The sequence below is a fragment of the Ovis aries genome, chromosome 2 (assembly GCF_016772045.2).
Source record: "Ovis aries strain OAR_USU_Benz2616 breed Rambouillet chromosome 2, ARS-UI_Ramb_v3.0, whole genome shotgun sequence".
NCBI lineage: Eukaryota > Metazoa > Chordata > Mammalia > Artiodactyla > Bovidae > Ovis > Ovis aries.
In genome coordinates this window covers 225,268,861-225,286,422 of record NC_056055.1, presented here as the reverse complement: position 1 = coordinate 225,286,422, position 17,562 = coordinate 225,268,861, and the positions used below count along the sequence as shown (strand labels likewise).

The 17,562-nt window shown below is 38.2% G+C and overlaps 1 long non-coding RNA gene and 1 other non-coding gene across 2 annotated transcripts in view; one reads left to right on the top strand and one right to left on the bottom strand.

The window, feature by feature from the left end:
• Nucleotides 1-17,562, bottom strand: part of LOC114112899 (uncharacterized) — a 78,911-nt gene that overhangs the window by 47,444 nt on the left and 13,905 nt on the right. The gene's annotated exons all lie outside the window — the stretch shown is intronic.
• LOC114113425 (U6atac minor spliceosomal RNA) lies at nucleotides 13,426-13,551 on the top strand. The gene has a single exon (XR_003588460.1). It is a non-coding gene; the product is annotated as a U6atac minor spliceosomal RNA (small nuclear RNA).

The window sequence follows — 17,562 nt, the reverse complement described above, 5'->3', positions numbered from 1 at the left end:
TCCCAGGGACGGCGGAGCCTGGTGGGCTGCCATCTCTGGGGTCACACAGGGTCGGACACGACTGAAGCGACTTAGGAAAACAAAAAAGCTTCTAGAAAAATTTGACCTTCAAGATGTTCACATGACCTAAAGCTAAGAGAACCACAGTTGCTGCTTGCTGATATTTTTTCTTATTTAATGGGAATTCATTTCCTCCATCTACCTCTCTTTCAGTGACTACTACTCTTTGGGAACTAAGTTGTCCAAATCTCCCCATAGGTTTTTTTTGTGTGTGTGTGTGGTTTTTTTTTTTTTTTTTGGTTTTTTTGGAGTATAACTGTTTAACAATATTGTGTTAGCTTCTACTGCACAATGAAGTGAATTAGCTATATGTATACATATAGTCCCTTCCTCTTGAACCTTCCTCACAGCCTATCATCTCACCCTTCTAGGTGATCACAGAGCACCACACTGAGCCCCACCCTATAGGTTTTTATGCACTAGAAATATGTGTAGTGAGCCAAAGAGTGCCTTAGTAGCCCAACAAGCATCAGAGACCATGTCTCACATTCCAGTGGTTGTCTCAAATGGGAAGAATTTTTGGTAATCTCCCCTCAGAGGTTTAAGTCTTTGATTAAGTAAATTCTTCAAGACAGCACAAGATCCATGTGGTTTACTTTTGACATAAATCACATCATGGGCCCTGATAACATTCCAGTTACTCTTTGTAGTTACTCAAAGAAATGAAGTCCCTTCTGAAATGTGCTAGCCAGGAAAGAATGCCGTGTTCTGGTGAGGCTGCCTGAAGGCTGTCATGTGATTCAGATAAAAGATTTCCAATGAGCAGCTGGGTCACAAATCATTCATTTAATGATTTAAACTTATCAAGAAGCATCTGCTCCCCACAACTCAAAATGTAAAATGCTGATAAGTTCTAAAAAAAAAAAGTTAAATGTAATTTAACATCCTCCTATGAGTTCTGCAGTTGTCAGCATCAACAGAATCAAATGACAGCTTTCCACATTGCTGGAAAAAGTGGAAAAGTGAAGGTAACTTCAGACTCAGCAGAGAATCTCAGAGAACTCAGGCTATAGCAGACACCATTCCTTCTGCCTCATTTTCCCTATCTGAAAGATTTTCACCAAATGATAAGGTTGAATTGGAGACTGTTCTTAGGATTCACAGCCCTGTTGTCAGGGCTCTCCAGAGAAACAGAAGCAATAGGAGATATATAGACATAAATGTAAACATATAAGGAGATTTATTATAGAAATTAGATTAGGCTACTATGGAGGCTGAGAAGTCCCATGAGCTATCAACTGCATGCAAAGAACCAGGAGAGCCAATAGCGTAGTTCAACCCAAAGTCAAAAGCTTGAAAACCAAGTCCTAAAGTCCGAAATCCTGGGAAAGAGGAGCTCTGATGTCCAAGGGTGGGAGAGGTGGATATCCCAACTCAAAAAGTGACCTTCCTCCAGCTTTTGTGTTCTACTGGGGCCCTCAATAGATACGATGTTCCCTCCCACATTGGTGAAGGTGGAGCTTCTTTACTCAGTCTACAGATTCAAATGTTAATCTTTTCCAGAAACATCCTCATAGACATACTCAGAAATTATGTTCTATCAGCTACCTGGGCATCCCTTAGCCCAGTCTAGTTGACACATAAAATTAATGATCATAGAGACCATATTTAGGGGATCCATTCAGTTCAAATTAGGTCCCCTGAGAGCCTCCTTTTGTCAACCTCTCCACTCTCTGCTCTCCAAATCCTGGATTCATACAATCTTTTATTTTTAGAAGTATATAACTGGAAAGGCCCTCAAGAGATCTTTACTCCAATTTCCTGATTCACAAAGGTTTGTAATTGATCTAGTTTTTGGAGATCTCAAGAACCGAATCCATAGTTTTCTCTTGCTGATTAGGCTTTTTTACAAGCTCCAGTGGTCTAACAAAACACTTTTTATAGAAAATTAAACTCATGTTCTGTTGGATTCTATACAGTTGCAGAATAGTGTTGACTTTTTATACCTGAAAAAGCAATCATGGAGTCTTCAATGCTTTTTTTTTTTTTTTAATTTTAGTTTTTTATTTTTTAAATTTTAAAATCTTTAATTCTTACATGTATTCCCAAACATGAACCGCCCTCCCACCTCCCTCCCCATAACAACTTTCTGGGTCATCCCCATGCACCAGCCCCAAGCATGCTGCATCCTGCGTCAGACATAGACTGGCGATTCAATTCACATGATAGTATACATGTTAGAATGTCATTCTCCCAAATCATCCCACCCTCTCCCTCTCCCTCTGAGTCCAAAAGTCCGTTATACACATCTGTGTCTCTTTCCCTGTCTTGCATACAGGGTCGTCATTGCCATCTTCCTAAATTCCATATATATGTGTTAGTATACTGTATTGGTGTTTTTCTTTCTGGCTTACTTCACTCTGTATAATCGGCTCCAGTTTCATCCATCTCATCAGAACTGATTCAAATGAATTCTTTTTAACGGCTGAGTAATACTCCATTGTGTATATGTACCACAGCTTTCTTACCCATTCATCTGCTGATGGACATCTAGGTTGTTTCCATGTCCTGGCTATTATAAACAGTGCTGCGATGAACATTGGGGTACATGTGTCTCTTTCAATTCTGGTTTCCTCGGTGTGTATGCCCAGAAGTGGGATTGCTGGGTCATAAGGTAGTTCTATTTGCAATTTTTTAAGGAATCTCCACACCGTTCTCCATAGTGGCTGTACTAGTTTGCATTCCCACCAACAGTGTAGGAGGGTTCCCTTTTCTCCACACCCTCTCCAGCATTTATTGCTTGCAGATTTTTGGATCGCAGCCATTCTGACTGGTGTGAAGTGGTACCTCATTGTGGTTTTGATTTGCATTTCTCTAATAATGAGTGATGTTGAGCATCTTTTCATGTGTTTGTTAGCCATCCGTATGTCTTCTTTGGAGAAATGTCTATTTAGTTCTTTGGCCCATTTTTTGATTGGGTCGTTTATTTTTCTGGAATTGAGCTGCATAAGTTGCTTGTATATTTTTGAGATTAGTTGTTTGTCAGTTGCTTCATTTGCTATTATTTTCTCCCATTCAGAAGGCTGTCTTTTCACCTTGCTTATAGTTTCCTTTGTTGTGCAGAAGCTTTTAATTTTAATTAGATCCAATTTGTTTATTTTTGCTTTTATTTCCAGAATTCTGGGAGGTGGATCATAGAGGATCCTGCTGTGATTTATGTCTGAGAGTGTTTTGCCTATGTTCTCCTCTAGGAGTTATATATTCACCACTACTATTCAACATAGTTCTGGAAGTTTTGGCCACAGCAATCAGAGCAGAAAAAGAAATAAAAGGAATCCAAATTGGAAAAGAAGAAGTAAAACTCTCACTGTTTGCAGATGACATGATCCTCTACATGGAAAGCCCTAAAGACTCCACCAGAAAATTACTAGAGCTCATCAATGAATATAGTAAAGTTGCAGGATATAAAATCAACACACAGAAATCCCTTGCGTTCCTATACACGAATAATGAGAAAGTAGAAAAAGAAATTAAGGAAACAATTCCATTCACCATTGCAACGAAAAGAATAAAATACTTAGGAATATATCTACCTAAAGAAACTAAAGACCTGTATATAGAAAACTATAAAACACTGATGAAAGAAATCAAAGAGGACACTAATAGATGGAGAAATATACCATGTTCATGGATTGGAAGAATCAATATAGTGAAAATGAGTATACTACCCAAAGCAATTTACAAATTCAATGCAATCCCTATCAAGCTACCAGCCACATTTTTCACAGAACTAGAACAAATAATTTCAAGATTTGTATGGAAATACAAAAAACCTCGAATAGCCAAAGCAATCTTGAGAAAGAAGAATGGAACTGGAGGAATCAACTTGCCTGACTTCAGGCTCTACTACAAAGCCACAGTCATCAAGACAGTATGGTACTGGCACAAAGATAGACATATAGATCAATGGAACAAAATAGAAAGCCCAGAGATAAATCCACACACATATGGACACCTTATCTTTGACAAAGGAGGCAAGAATATACAATGGAGTAAAGACAATCTCTTTAACAAGTGGTGCTGGGAAAACTGGTCAACCACTTGTAAAAGAATGAAACTAGATCACTTTCTAACACCGCACACAAAAATAAACTCAAAATGGATTAAAGATCTAAATGTAAGATCAGAAACTATAAAACTCCTAGAGGAGAACATAGGCAAAACACTTTCAATGCTTTTTCTTTCATAAGCCAACTGTCTTAGTTAAATGTGGTTGTTGTTCAATTGCTGTCATGTCTGACTCTTTGTGACTCCATGGACTGTAACCTGCCAGGCTCTTCTGTCCTCCACTGTCTCTGAATTTGCTCAGATTCATTTTCCATTGAGCCAGTGATGCCATATAATCATCCTCTGCCATCACCTTCTCCTTTTGCATTCAATTTTTCCCAGCTTTAGGGTCTGTAGGCAGGTAACAGAAACTAACTCCAGCCACCTTCACAGGTACTTTGTTAAAAAGATGTGAAGATATTACATACTACATAAGATGATACAGCTAAACATAAGGAAAGAACTGGAACTACAAAATGGAAAGACTCTAGAACCAAGGTGATCCTCTGATCACTAGCAAGTAAACAGTCAGAATACAGACAGAAGCAAGACTCCCCAGTTTCAAGTCCCTACTCTACCACAGGCAGCTGCTTTCAGAAAAGAGCCTTTGTTACAAATACCTCCTTCTCGCTCATGATCAAATCATATAGTGTTTTTGATATCCCTGCAAGTCTACTACACTTCCCTAAATGTTGTCACCAAAGTACAGAGCAAATTCCATGGGCAGAAGAATAGAAATGCACTGTTATTCCTATAAAGTATCTTCCCTGGTGGCTCAGAGGTTAAAGCGTCTGCCTCCAATGTGGGAGACCCAGGTTTGATCCCCTGGAGAAGGAAATGGCAATCCACTCCAGTATTCTTGCCTGGAGAATCCCATGGATGGAGAAGCCTAGTAGGTTACAGTCCACGGGGTCGCAAAGAGTAGGGCACGACTGAGCGACTTCACCTTCACCTATAAAGCTTAACACTCTACATGCAATGAGAAATACTCATAGAGTTTATATATGTACCTAATGTCACTTCTGCCATCATCCATGACATTGTGGCAGACCAGCTTGCTAATTTACAAGTAAGGTTAAAACTTCAGGCCTGACATAGTCCTGACAACCTCTAAAGAACAGAATAAGAAGACAGACACAACATAATCTTCCCATCTCCACCATACCTTCATAGTATCCCCTGAAGGCTCTTAGGAGGAGTATCTGGGTGTCCCCAGAGGTAAAAGGACATAATTCAGGAAAAGTAAAGAGCTGTCGACGATTAGACAGTTTGCTATCTGCAGAATCCTTGAAAATAACCTCCACTGGCTTCAGAGTGAAAAACACTAGCTTGTGTTAATAGTTTCTTCAACTTTGTTCCACTCTTGACATATGGGCACTTTTATGTTCTTTCTGATTCTTCAAAAGCTTTTCCATGACTTTTACTAACCTTCACAGTTAAAGAATAACTTAACTAACATATAGCAATGGCCAAAGTACCCTAGAAAGCAGTTTATCCATGGTGATACGAAACAGATTTTTTTTAACTACTGGCCATTACTGGCCATTTTTTCATACTTTTGAATCCATTTAGTAAATCAAGATGTATTACTAAAATAAAACAAAATACAATTTTCTTAGTAAAAAAAAAAAAAAAATGATGCTTTTAAGCCCAGATAACAAAATGCTATGATTCAAACTGTTTTAAAGAGTAGGAAATTGTATTCTGTCACACACAAAAAATGTTCAGAGTTAAGGTGAGCTCCAGATGTGCTACTTCAGGACCCTCACTCTATTTCTCGGCAGTTCTCTCGGCTCAACCCTTCTCCACCTGGTAAAGATGGCTGCAGGAACTTAAAGCATCATACACAATTAACTTTGTAACCAGAGAAGGGATCTTTGTTTTATGAGAATGAAACCTTTCCCAGTGGCACCTAATAAACTTCTTCCTAACATCTCACAGTCCATAATAGGGGCACTCACCCATTCTTAACCTAACCGCCGGCAAGTGGAATGGGCTATCTTTGGTTTGGACCCAGAATCATGTTACACTTGCTAAATTCTGGGTTTGGAAGGGGAAAATGAGAATAAAAATTGATGTTAAAGCTTGATTTTAAGATTTCTGTGACTTTACTTCTGGGAATTATAACATTCTGTGCTATTCTTATTGTCCTTGTCACATTTTTTCAGTCAGCTATCCAAGAAGTGTTTGTTGAGCACCAAGCATGTGCCAGGCATTGTCTTCATTGTTGAGACATACAAGTGTTCAAGACAGACTCATTGCTTTCATGGAGCACACGTTCTTCTGACTTGTATTAGAGTTATCTTGGTACTGCATCAGTCACAGCTCTCCAGAGAAACAAGATCAACAGGTGATAGACAGATGATACGTAGATGTGTGCATGCCAAGTCACTTCAGTCATGTCTGACTGTTTGTGACCCCATGGGCCGTAGTCTGCCAGGCTCCTCTGTCCATAGTATTTTCCCAATAAGAATACTGGAGTGGGGTGCCATGGGAATCTTCCCAAACCAAAATTTGAACCCACATCTCCTGCATTGCAGGCTGATTCTTCACTGCTAAACCACCAAGGAAGCCTGATAGGTAAGTAGATAGATAGATAAAAGAGAAGTAGGTAGATAAATAAATTTTAAGAAATTGGCTCACTCAAAAAAAAAAGAAAGAAAGAAATTGACTCACTCAATTGTGGAGGCTGGTCAATCTGAAATGTGTAGGGCAGAGCAGCAGGCTGGAAATTCAGGTACAAATTGGTGCAGTTTTGAGGTAGAATTATTTCTTATTTGGGAAACCTCAGTTTTTTCTCTTTAAGTTTTCAATCAGTTGGATGAGACCCATCCACATGATCAAGGCTGATCTCCTTAAAATCAACTTATTGTACATATTAACTATATTTACAAAATACCTTCATAGCAATATCTGGATTAGTGATTGTTTAAATAACTAGGCACTATAACCTAATCAATCTTATACCTCAAACTAACCATCACAGATGCCTTGTTTATGTCAATGCCAGCTTCTTGAAAAAGAGATTGCATCACATACCTATCCCTGGTGGCTCAGACGGTAAAGAGTCCACCTGCAATGCAGGAGACTGGGTTCGATCCCTGGGTTGGGAAGATCCCCTGAAGAAGGGAATGGCAACCCACTCCAGGATTCTTGACTGGAGGATCCCATGGAGAAAGCAGCCTGGCAGGCTACAGTCCATGGAGTCACAAAGAGTCAAATGCAACTAAGCAACTAACTTTTCATATACCTATCAATCTGTAATCTCCATGGAACCTTACACACAGCTTTCCAGCAACTAGATGTTCCAAAAATGTGTGCCGTTGAATTCCTTAAGCTTCATTTTATGCCACATGGTCTGTCTGAATGTCCGCGAATGAGAAGTTCTTATCAAAGAGGATCACCCAGAGCTGAAACAAAATCATGAACCATAAAGAAAAAGGTGACAACCCCACCCCCACCCACTCAGGCTGATCTGAAGACTCTTTCAAGTTATACACCCCATCTTGAAGCACATCCCAGACAATCACACCAATGTCAAAGAATTACATTCCACTAAAAAATGCTAGTAAGTACACCACATGCCTTTTGGGGGGAAATGAATTTAAGCCTAGGGCTTAAGAGACTTCATTTTTCCCTTCTGACCCTGATCTTTTCTTGAGCCATTTGATCTGCTTCTTTTCATAAAGCAGATGTTCCTGGAGAGATCGCACATGGAGCCAGGGGCCAGAGCCAGTCCTCTGATCTGCGTGTGTTTCCACTGGCCACCCAAGGGGCGCCAGGCAAACTGCGGCCTCTGAGTCAGAGTCTGGCCTTTCTAAGCATGCCATATACCTGATAACTTATTGCTTCCTCCCCCCTCCCATCCAATCTTTAAGGAGAAATATGCTTGCAGTGTGTTCTCTTGTTACATATGCAGATGCCTGATCCACAAGGCATTTTGTATAAGCTGTTTCCTCCATGGAGTTAATCTAGACACACTCTTAAGACTTGAGCTTCTGTAGCCCAAATTAAGAAAAAAAAAAAGAAGTTAATAAATCTTCACTCAGCACCTACTCTAAGCCAGGCACTGAACAAGGCATATACATTAATATAATTAATCTCCCTTAAAACATTATGATGTATTGTTATATCCATGATATTAATATAAAAGAAGAAATTCAAATCAGCTATAATCCAAGGCACAGATTGCAAGTCAAAAAAGAGGCAAAGCTAATTAAGTGTAGTCACCCACCTTGGTTCTCTCACTGACTGAACAAACTAATCATAAGATATCTATGTCCACCTACCAGTTGAGTACACTCTGGTGCAGTGTAACTCAGAGTATTCTGAAATATCCAGACTTTTCCAAAGCAAACAGGGAAAGTTAGTATTGGGATTTTTATTGTTGTTGTTGCTGTTTTAGCATGAAAGGAGTGATATGTGTGTGTGTGTGTGTGTGTGTGTGTGTGTGTGTGGAATGGAAAGTGAATATATCATCTTAAATAAAATTCTTTTCTGAAAGCGTATAAATCTATCATTGAAACAGAAGCAGTATTGAAGTCACTATTTAAAAGGATATGGATCGCCAGTCTATGTCTGACGCAGGATGCAGCATGCTTGGGGCTGGTGCATGGGGATGACCCAGAGAGATGTTTTGGGGAGGGAGGTGGGGGGGGGTTCATGTTTGGGAATGCATGTAAGAATTAAAGATTTTAAAATTAAAAAAAATAAATTTAAAAAAAAAAAGGAAGGGAAAAAAAAAAGGATATGGATTTCTCGACCTGTTTTCCAAAGCCACCTTCTTTTTTTTTTTTTTTTTTTACTTTATTTTACTTTACAATACTGTATTGGTTTTGCCATACATTGACATGAATCCACCACTTGTGTACATGCGTTCCCAAACATGAACCCCCCTCCCACCTCCCTCCCCATAACATATCTCTGGGTCATCACCGTGCACCAGCCCCAAGCATGCTGTATCCTGCATCGGACATAGACTGGCGATTCGATTCTTACGTGATAGTATACATGTTACAATGCCATTCTCCCAAATCATCCCACCCTCGCCCTCTCCCTCTGAGTTCAAAAGTCTGTCATACACATCTGTGTCTTTTTTGCTGTCTTGCATACAGGGTCGTCATTGCCATCTTTCTAAATTCCATATATATGTGTTAGTATACTGTATTGGTGTTTTTCTTTCTGGCTTACTTCACTCTGTATAATCGGCTCCAGTTTCATCCATCTCATCAGAACTGATTCAAATGTATTCTTTTTTAATGGCTGAGTAATACTCCATTGTGTATATGTACCACAGCTTTCTTATCCATTCATCTGCTGATGGACATCTAGGTTGTTTCCATGTCCTGGCTATTATAAACAGTGCTGCGATGAACATTGGGGTACATGTGTCTCTTTCAATTCTGGTTTCCTCGGTGTGTATGCCCAGCAGTGGGATTGCTGGGTCATAAGGTAGTTCTATTTGCAATTTTTTAAGGAATCTCCACACTGTTCTCCATAGTGGCTGTACTAGTTTGCATTCCCACCAACAGTGTAGGAGGGTTCCTTTTCTCCACACCCTCTCCAGCATTTATTGCTTGCAGATTTCTGGATCGCAGCCATTCTAACTGGTGTGAAGTGGTACCTCATTGTGGTTTTGATTTGCATTTCTCTAATAATGAGTGATGTTGAGCATCTTTTCATGTGTTTGTTAGCCATCCATATGTCTTCTTTGGAGAAATGTCTATTTAGTTCTTTGGCCCATTTTTTGATTGGGTCGTTTATTCTTCTGGAATTGAGCTGCATAAGTTGCTTGTATATTTTTGAAATTAGTTGTTTGTCAGTTGCTTCATTTGCTATTATTTTCTCCCATTCAGAAGGCTGTCTTTTCACCTTGCTTATATTTTCCTTTGTTGTGCAGAAGCTTTTAATTTTAATTAGATCCAATTTGTTTATTTTTGCTTTTATTTCCAGTATTCTGGGAGGTGGATCATAGAGGATCCTGCTGTGATTTATGTCTGAGAGTGTTTTGCCTATGTTCTCCTCTAGGAGTTTTATAGTTTCTGGTCTTACATTTAGATCTTTAATCCATTTTGAGTTTATTTTTGTGTGCGGTGTTAGAAAGTGATCTAGTTTCTTTCTTTTACAAGTGGTTGACCAGTTTTCCCAGCACCACTTGTTAAAGAGATTGTCTTTACTCCATTGTATATTCTTGCCTCCTTTGTCAAAGATAAGGTGTCCATCAAATTCTCTTTTAAGGAGAATCATCAGGCATGGTCCCATGCCTCAAAACATAGTTCAGTTGAGCTCAGTTCAGTCGCTCAGTCATGTCCAGCTCTTTGCGACCCCATGAACCACAGCACGCCAGGCCTCCCTGTCCATCACCAACTCCCAGAGTCCACCCAAACCCATGTCCATTGAGTCGGTGATGCCATCCAACCATCTCATCCTCTGTCATCCCCTCCTCCTGCCCTCAATCTTTCCCAGCATCAGGGTCTTTTCAAATGAGTCAGCTCTTTGCATCAAGTGGCCAAAGTATTGGAGTTTCAGCTTCAACATCAGTCCTTCCAAAGAACACCCAGGACTGATCTCCTTTAGAATGGACTGGTTTTATCTCCTTGCAGTCCAAGGGACTCTCAAGAGTCTTCTCCAACACCACAGTTCAAACGCATCAATTCTTCGGTGCTCAGCTTTCTTCACAGTCTATCTCTCACATCCATACATGACCACTGGAAAAACCATAACCTTGCCTAGATGGACCTTTGTTGACAAAGTAATGTGTCTGCTTTTTAATATGCTGTCTAGGTTGGTCATAACTTTCCTTCCAAGGAGTAAGTGTATTTTAATTTCATGGCTGCAATCGCCATCTGCAGTAATTTTAGAGCCCAGAAAAATAGTCAGCCACTCTTTCCACTGTTTCCCCATCTATTTGTCATGAAGTGATGGGACCAGATGCCATGATCTTAGTTTTCTGAATGTGGAGCTTTAAGCCAACTTTTTCGCTCTCATCTTTCACTTTCATCAAGAGGCTCTGTAGTTCTTCACTTTCTGCCATAAGGGTGGTGTCATCTGCATAGCTGAGGTTATTTATATTTCTCCCAGCAATCTTGATTCCAGCTTATTCTTCCTCTAGCCCAGCTTTTCTCATGATGTACTCTGCATATAAGTTAAATAAGCAGGGTGACAATATACGGTCTTGATGTACTCTTTTTCCTATTTGGAACCAGTGTGTTGTTCCATGTCCAGTTCTAACTGTTGCTTCCTGACCTGCATACAGGTTTCTCAAGAGGCAGGTCAGGTGGTCTGGTATTCCCATCTCTTTCAGAATTTTCCCCAGTTTATTGTGACACAGTCAAAGGCTTTGGTATAATCAATAAACCAACACATAAGACCCTATTAAATAAGAATAAATTTGTTAGCCAGTGAAAAAAACATATTTCCTACTAGGTCTTCAATTAATTTTGGTTCACACCACAGAAAATTCTTCTGCTCATAACCTGAGAAAGTAAATCAATCAAGATTTGGGTCTTACCTCTATGAGTTGTATAATGAAATGGATGGATAAATGGAATTCTGAGGTTGTGAAAGCTATTTCATGGAATCCTGAAAAAAATATATATAGTACCAGGAAAGCAAAAAGACAGTCCTCAAAATGAGAGAAAATATTTTTAAGTCATAGATCTGATGAAGGACTCATATCTAGAATATATAAAGGACTCTTGAAATTCAGTAACATAATGATAAATAACCCATTTAAAAATGAGCAAATGATCAGACCAGTGATTTCTCTAGAGAAGAAATCTGAATGGCCAGTAAGCACACAAAAATAAAAATCAGCACTGCAATGAGATATCATTTCACATCCAGCTAGAATTGCTGTGATCAAAGTGTCGGTCACTAGTGTCGGTGAAGATGTAGAGAAATTGGAACTCTCAAACACTATTGGTAGAAAAGCAAAAATAGTGTAGCCATTTTGGAATACAATTTGGCAGTTCCCCAAAGAACCAAACGCAGAATTACCATATGATCCAGGAATTTCACAGCTAGATATTTATCAAGAGAAATGAATACATATGCCCACACAAAAATACACAAATATTCAGAGCAGCATTATTCATAATAGCTACAAAGTGGAAACAGCCCAAATGTCCATCAAATGATGAATGGATAAATAAAATGGGATGTATCTATACAATAGAATAATGTGTGTGTGTGTGTGTGTGTGTGTGTGTGTGTGTGTGTGTGTGTGTGTGTGTGCTCAGTCATGTCCAAATCTTCCCAGGCCCAATGGACTATAGCCCACTAGGCTCTTCTGTCCATGGAATTTTCCAGGCAAGAATACTGGTGTCATTTCCTACTCCAGGGGCTTTTCCCAACCCAGGGATCAAACCTGTGTCTCTTTCATTTCCTGCACTGGCAGGTGGATTCTTACCACTAGCGCCACCTGAGATATTATTTGGCAATAAAAGGAATAAAGTACCAATACTTGCTACAACAAGGATGCACCTTGAAAACATTATGCTAAGTGAAAGAAGCCAGTCACAAAAGACTGCACACTGTATGCGTCCATATATACAAAATGTCCAGAATAAGTTAGTCTAAACTAACAGAGAAGAAATGGGTGCTGGCCTGGTGCCTGAGACATGAGGTTTGGGGAGAAATCAGAAGTGCCTACTAATAAGTATAAATTTTTTGCAAAGAGTGATGAAAATTTTGTAAGATATATTATGATAATGGTTGCACAGCTCTGTGAATATACTTTAATAAAGCATTTAAATAAATAAATTGTATGGTATATGAATAATGTCTCAAAAAACCTTTAAAGTATTTTATCAAATTGAGGATAGCCTGGGGGGAAAAAAAATGAGATTTTACTCCAAGGATCTAAATAGAATTTTTGTGAGTAGAATGCATCATCTTTAGGTAATTTGACTATCTTGCAGTGATTATATTGCCTATTGTTTGGGTATGAAAAGTTAGAGCAATATCAATCTTGTTCCTAACACCATAATATTTAGAAAGAAGAATATGGCAGTATTCTACAATAATTATTTCTCAATGAATTTCTATAGCAATACATTCACCTTAACTAGCAATTTTACTATTATTTACTTATTATATTTTTAAATCAAGTACTTTCCCTCTTAAAGTACATATATTTTAAAGACATTATTTTCTTATCATAGTTAGAAAACTAGCTTCACTTGCCATAAATAAAAGATGACTGTTAAGTACAATAAAAATAAATCAATATTTTTAAATTATATATAAATAAATGTTGCTACCAGAATACTTGAAACCCAGGACTTGTTATCTTTTTTGTTAAAATACAAGATTGATGTGTTGTATAAAAGGAGAGAAGATTAGCACTCCCCTTGACAAGGAAGGAAGAGGCTCTCTGGCCTGACAACATTCATGCGGTTAAGGCATTGCCACCTTCTTTGTGGCATCAAACCACTGTTTTTTAGATGTCAGCTCCAGGAAGAAAACTATTAAAAATACAAACGCATGGAGGCTAAACACGCTTCTGAATAAACAACAAATCACAGAAGAAATCAAAATATGCATAGAAATGAATGAAAATGAAAACACAACAACCTCAAACTATGGGATTCAGTAAAAGCAGTGCTAAGGGGAAGTTTCATAGAAATACAAGCTTACCTCAAAAAAAAAAAAAAAGAGAGAGAAATAAAATAAATAACCCAACTCTACACCTAAAGCAACTAGAAAAAGAAGAAATGAAGAACCCCAGGGTTAGTAGAAGGAAAGAAATCATAAAAATTAGGGCAGAAATAAATGAAAAAGAAACAAAGGAGCCATAGCAAAAATCAACAAAGCTAAAAGCTGGTTCTTTGAGAAGATAAATAAAATAGACAAGCCATTAACTAGACTCATCAAGAAAAAAAGGGAGAAGAATCAAATCAACAAAATTAGAAATGAAAATGGAGAAATCACAACAGACAACACAGAAATACAAAGGCTCACAAGAGACTACCATCAGCAACTATGTGCTAATAAAATGGACAACTTGGAAGGAATGGACAAATTCTTAGAAAAGTACAACTTTCTAAAGCTGAACCAGGAAGAAACAGAAAACCTTAACACTCCCATCACAAGCACAGAAATCAAAACTGTAATCAGAAATCTTCCAGCAAACAAAAGCCCAGGTCCAGATGGCTTCACAGCTGAATTCTACAAAAAATTTAAAGAGCTAACACCTATCCTACTCAAACTCTTCCAGAAAATTGCAGAGGAAAGTAAACTTCCAAACTCATTCTATGAGGCCTCCATCACCCTAATACCAAAACCTAACAAAGATGCCACACAAAAGGAAACTACAGGCCAATATCACTGATGAACACAGATGCAAAACTCCTGAACAAAATTCTAGCAAAGAAAATCCAACAACATATTAAAAAGATCATACACCATGACCAAGTGGGCTTTATCCCAGGGATGCAAGGATTCTTCAATATTTGCAAATGAATCAATGTGATACAGCACATTAACAAATGGAAAGATAAAAACCATATGATTATCTCAATAGATGAAGAGAAAGCCTTTGACAAATTTCAACATCCATTTATGATAAAAACCCTCCAGAAAGCAGGAGTAAAAGGGACATACCTCAACATAATAAAAGCCATATATGATAAACCCACAGCAAATATTATCCTCAGTGGTGAAAAATTGAAAGCATTTCCCCTAAAATCAGGAACAAGACAAGGGTGCCCACTCTCACCACTACTATTCAACATAGTTTTGGATGTTTTAGCCATAACAATCAGAGAAGAAAAATAAATAAAAGGAATCCAGATTGGAAAGAAGAAGTAAAACTCTCACTGTTTGCAGATGACATGATCTTCTACATAGAAAACCCTAAAGACTCCACCAGAAAATTACTAGAGCTAATTAATGAATATAGTAAAGTTGAAGGATATAAAATTAACACACAGAAATCCTTTGCATTCCTGTACACTAACAATGAGGAAACAGAAAGAAATTAAGGAAACAATTCATTCACCATTGCAACGAAAAGAATAAAATACATAGGAACAAATCTACCTAAAGACACAAAAAACCTATATATAGAAAACTATAAAACACTAATTAAAGAAATCAAAGATGACACAAATAAATGGAGAAATAGACCATGTTCATGGACTGGAAGAATCAATATAGTGAAAATGAGGATACTACCCAAAGCAATCTATAGATTCAATGCAATCCCTATCAAGCTACCAACGGTATTTTTTCAGGGAACTAGAACAAATAATTTCAAAAGTTGTATGGAAATACAAAAAAAAAAATCAAATAGCCAAAGCAATCTTGAGAAACAAGAATGGAACTGGAGGAATCAACCTGCTTGACTTCAGACTATATTATAAAACTACAGTCATCAAGACACAAAGACAGAAATATAGATCAATGGAACAAAATAGAAAGCCCAGAGATAAATCCACACACCTATGGACACCTTATCTTTGACAAAGGAGGCAAGAATACACAATTGAAAAGACAATTTCTTTAACAAGTGGTGCTGGGAAAACTGGTCAACCACTTGTAAAAGAATTAAACTAGAACACTTTCCAACACTATACACAAAAATAAACTCAAATGGATTAAAGATCTAAATGTAAGACCAGTAACCACAAAACTCCTAGAGAAAAACGTAGGCAAAACACTCTCTGACATAAATCTCAGCAGGATCTTCTATGACCCACCTCCCAGAGTAATGGAAATAAAAGCAAAAATTAACAAATGAGAGTTAATTAAACTTAAAAGCTTTGCACAGCAAAGGAAACTATAAGCAAGGTGAAAAGACAGCCTTCAGAATGGGAGAAAATTATAGCAAATGAATCAACTGACAAAGAATTAATCTCAAAAATATATAAGCAGCTCAATTCCAGAAAAATAAATGACCAAATTAAAAAATGGGCCTAAGAACTAAATAGACATTTCTCCAAAGAAGACATACAGATGGCTAACAAACACATGAAAAGATGCTCAACATCACTCATTATCAGAGAAATGCAAATCAAAACCACAATGAGGTACCATTTCATGCCAGTCAGAATGGCTGCTATCAAGAAGTCTACAAACAACAAATGCTGGAGAGGGTGCAGAGAAAAGGGAACCCTCTTACACTGTTGGTGGGAATGCAAACTAGCACAGCCACTGCTGAACAGTGTGGAGATTCCTTAAAAAACTGAAAATAGAACTGCCTTATGACCCAGTAATCCCACTGCTGGGCATACACACCGAGGAAACCAGAATTGAAAGAGACACATGTACCCCAATGTTCATTGCAGCACTGTTTACAATTGTCAGGACATGGGAGCAACCTAGATGTCCATCAGTAGACGAATGGATAAGAAAGCTGTGGTACATATACACAATGGAATATTACTCAGCCATTAAAAAGAATACATTTGAATCAGTTCTAATGAGGTGGATGAAACTGGAGCCTATTATACAGAGTGAAGTAAGCCAGAAGGAAAAACATCAATACAGTATACTAATGCATATATATGGAATTTAGAAAGATGGTAACAATGACCCTATATGCGAGACAGCAAAAGAGACACAGATGTATAGAAGAGTTTTTGGACTGTGTGGGAGAAGGCAAGGGTGGGATGATTTGAGAGAATGGCATTGAAACGTATATTAGCATATGTGAAACAGATCACCAGTCCAGGTTCGATGCATGAGACAGGGTGCTCAAGGCTGGTGCACTGAGATGACTGTAAGGGATGGGATGGGGAGGAAGGTGGGAGGTGGGTTCAGGATGGGGAATACATGTACACCCATGGCTGATTCATGTCAATGTATGGCAAAAACCACTACAACATTTTAAAGTAATTAACCTCCAATTAAAATAAATTAATTAATTTTTTAAAGAAAATTTTTTAAAAAATAAAATGCAAGATTGATACAGAGAAGTATTAAAATCTAATGTAATAGAATGACAATACAAAGAATAAAAAAGAATGGGGGGAAAAATTAACTATGCAAGCCAGTGTTGTTTAACACTACATCTATAAATGACCTAATGCTATCTCTTATCCATATAACTAAAATCTGATGAAGGTGTTACTGGTTAGTGGGTATCTCTTCTCTAAGTAGCAAAACTCCAGATCCAGGTGCATTCAGTCTTGCAGCTCCACTAGAGTCCTCTGTAACCAACTGGAAAACCAATCATGGGAAAAGCACACTCACTTCCTAAAACCCTGGCTCAGAATCAATACATGTCGCTTTTGTTCACATTCCACTGATGAACATCAATCACATGGTCATTTCTAGATGCAAGAGGGGCTAGGAAATATGGTTCCTACTTAGACCATTAGTTCCCAGGACAAAACCTCCACACCACAGAAGGGGAACAGTTTTGAAGGTGGACAGCTCTCTGCACCACAACCGAGGATAACTCCAGGATTCTTGTAAAAATAAACCATTATCTAAGGCTGACATGACTTG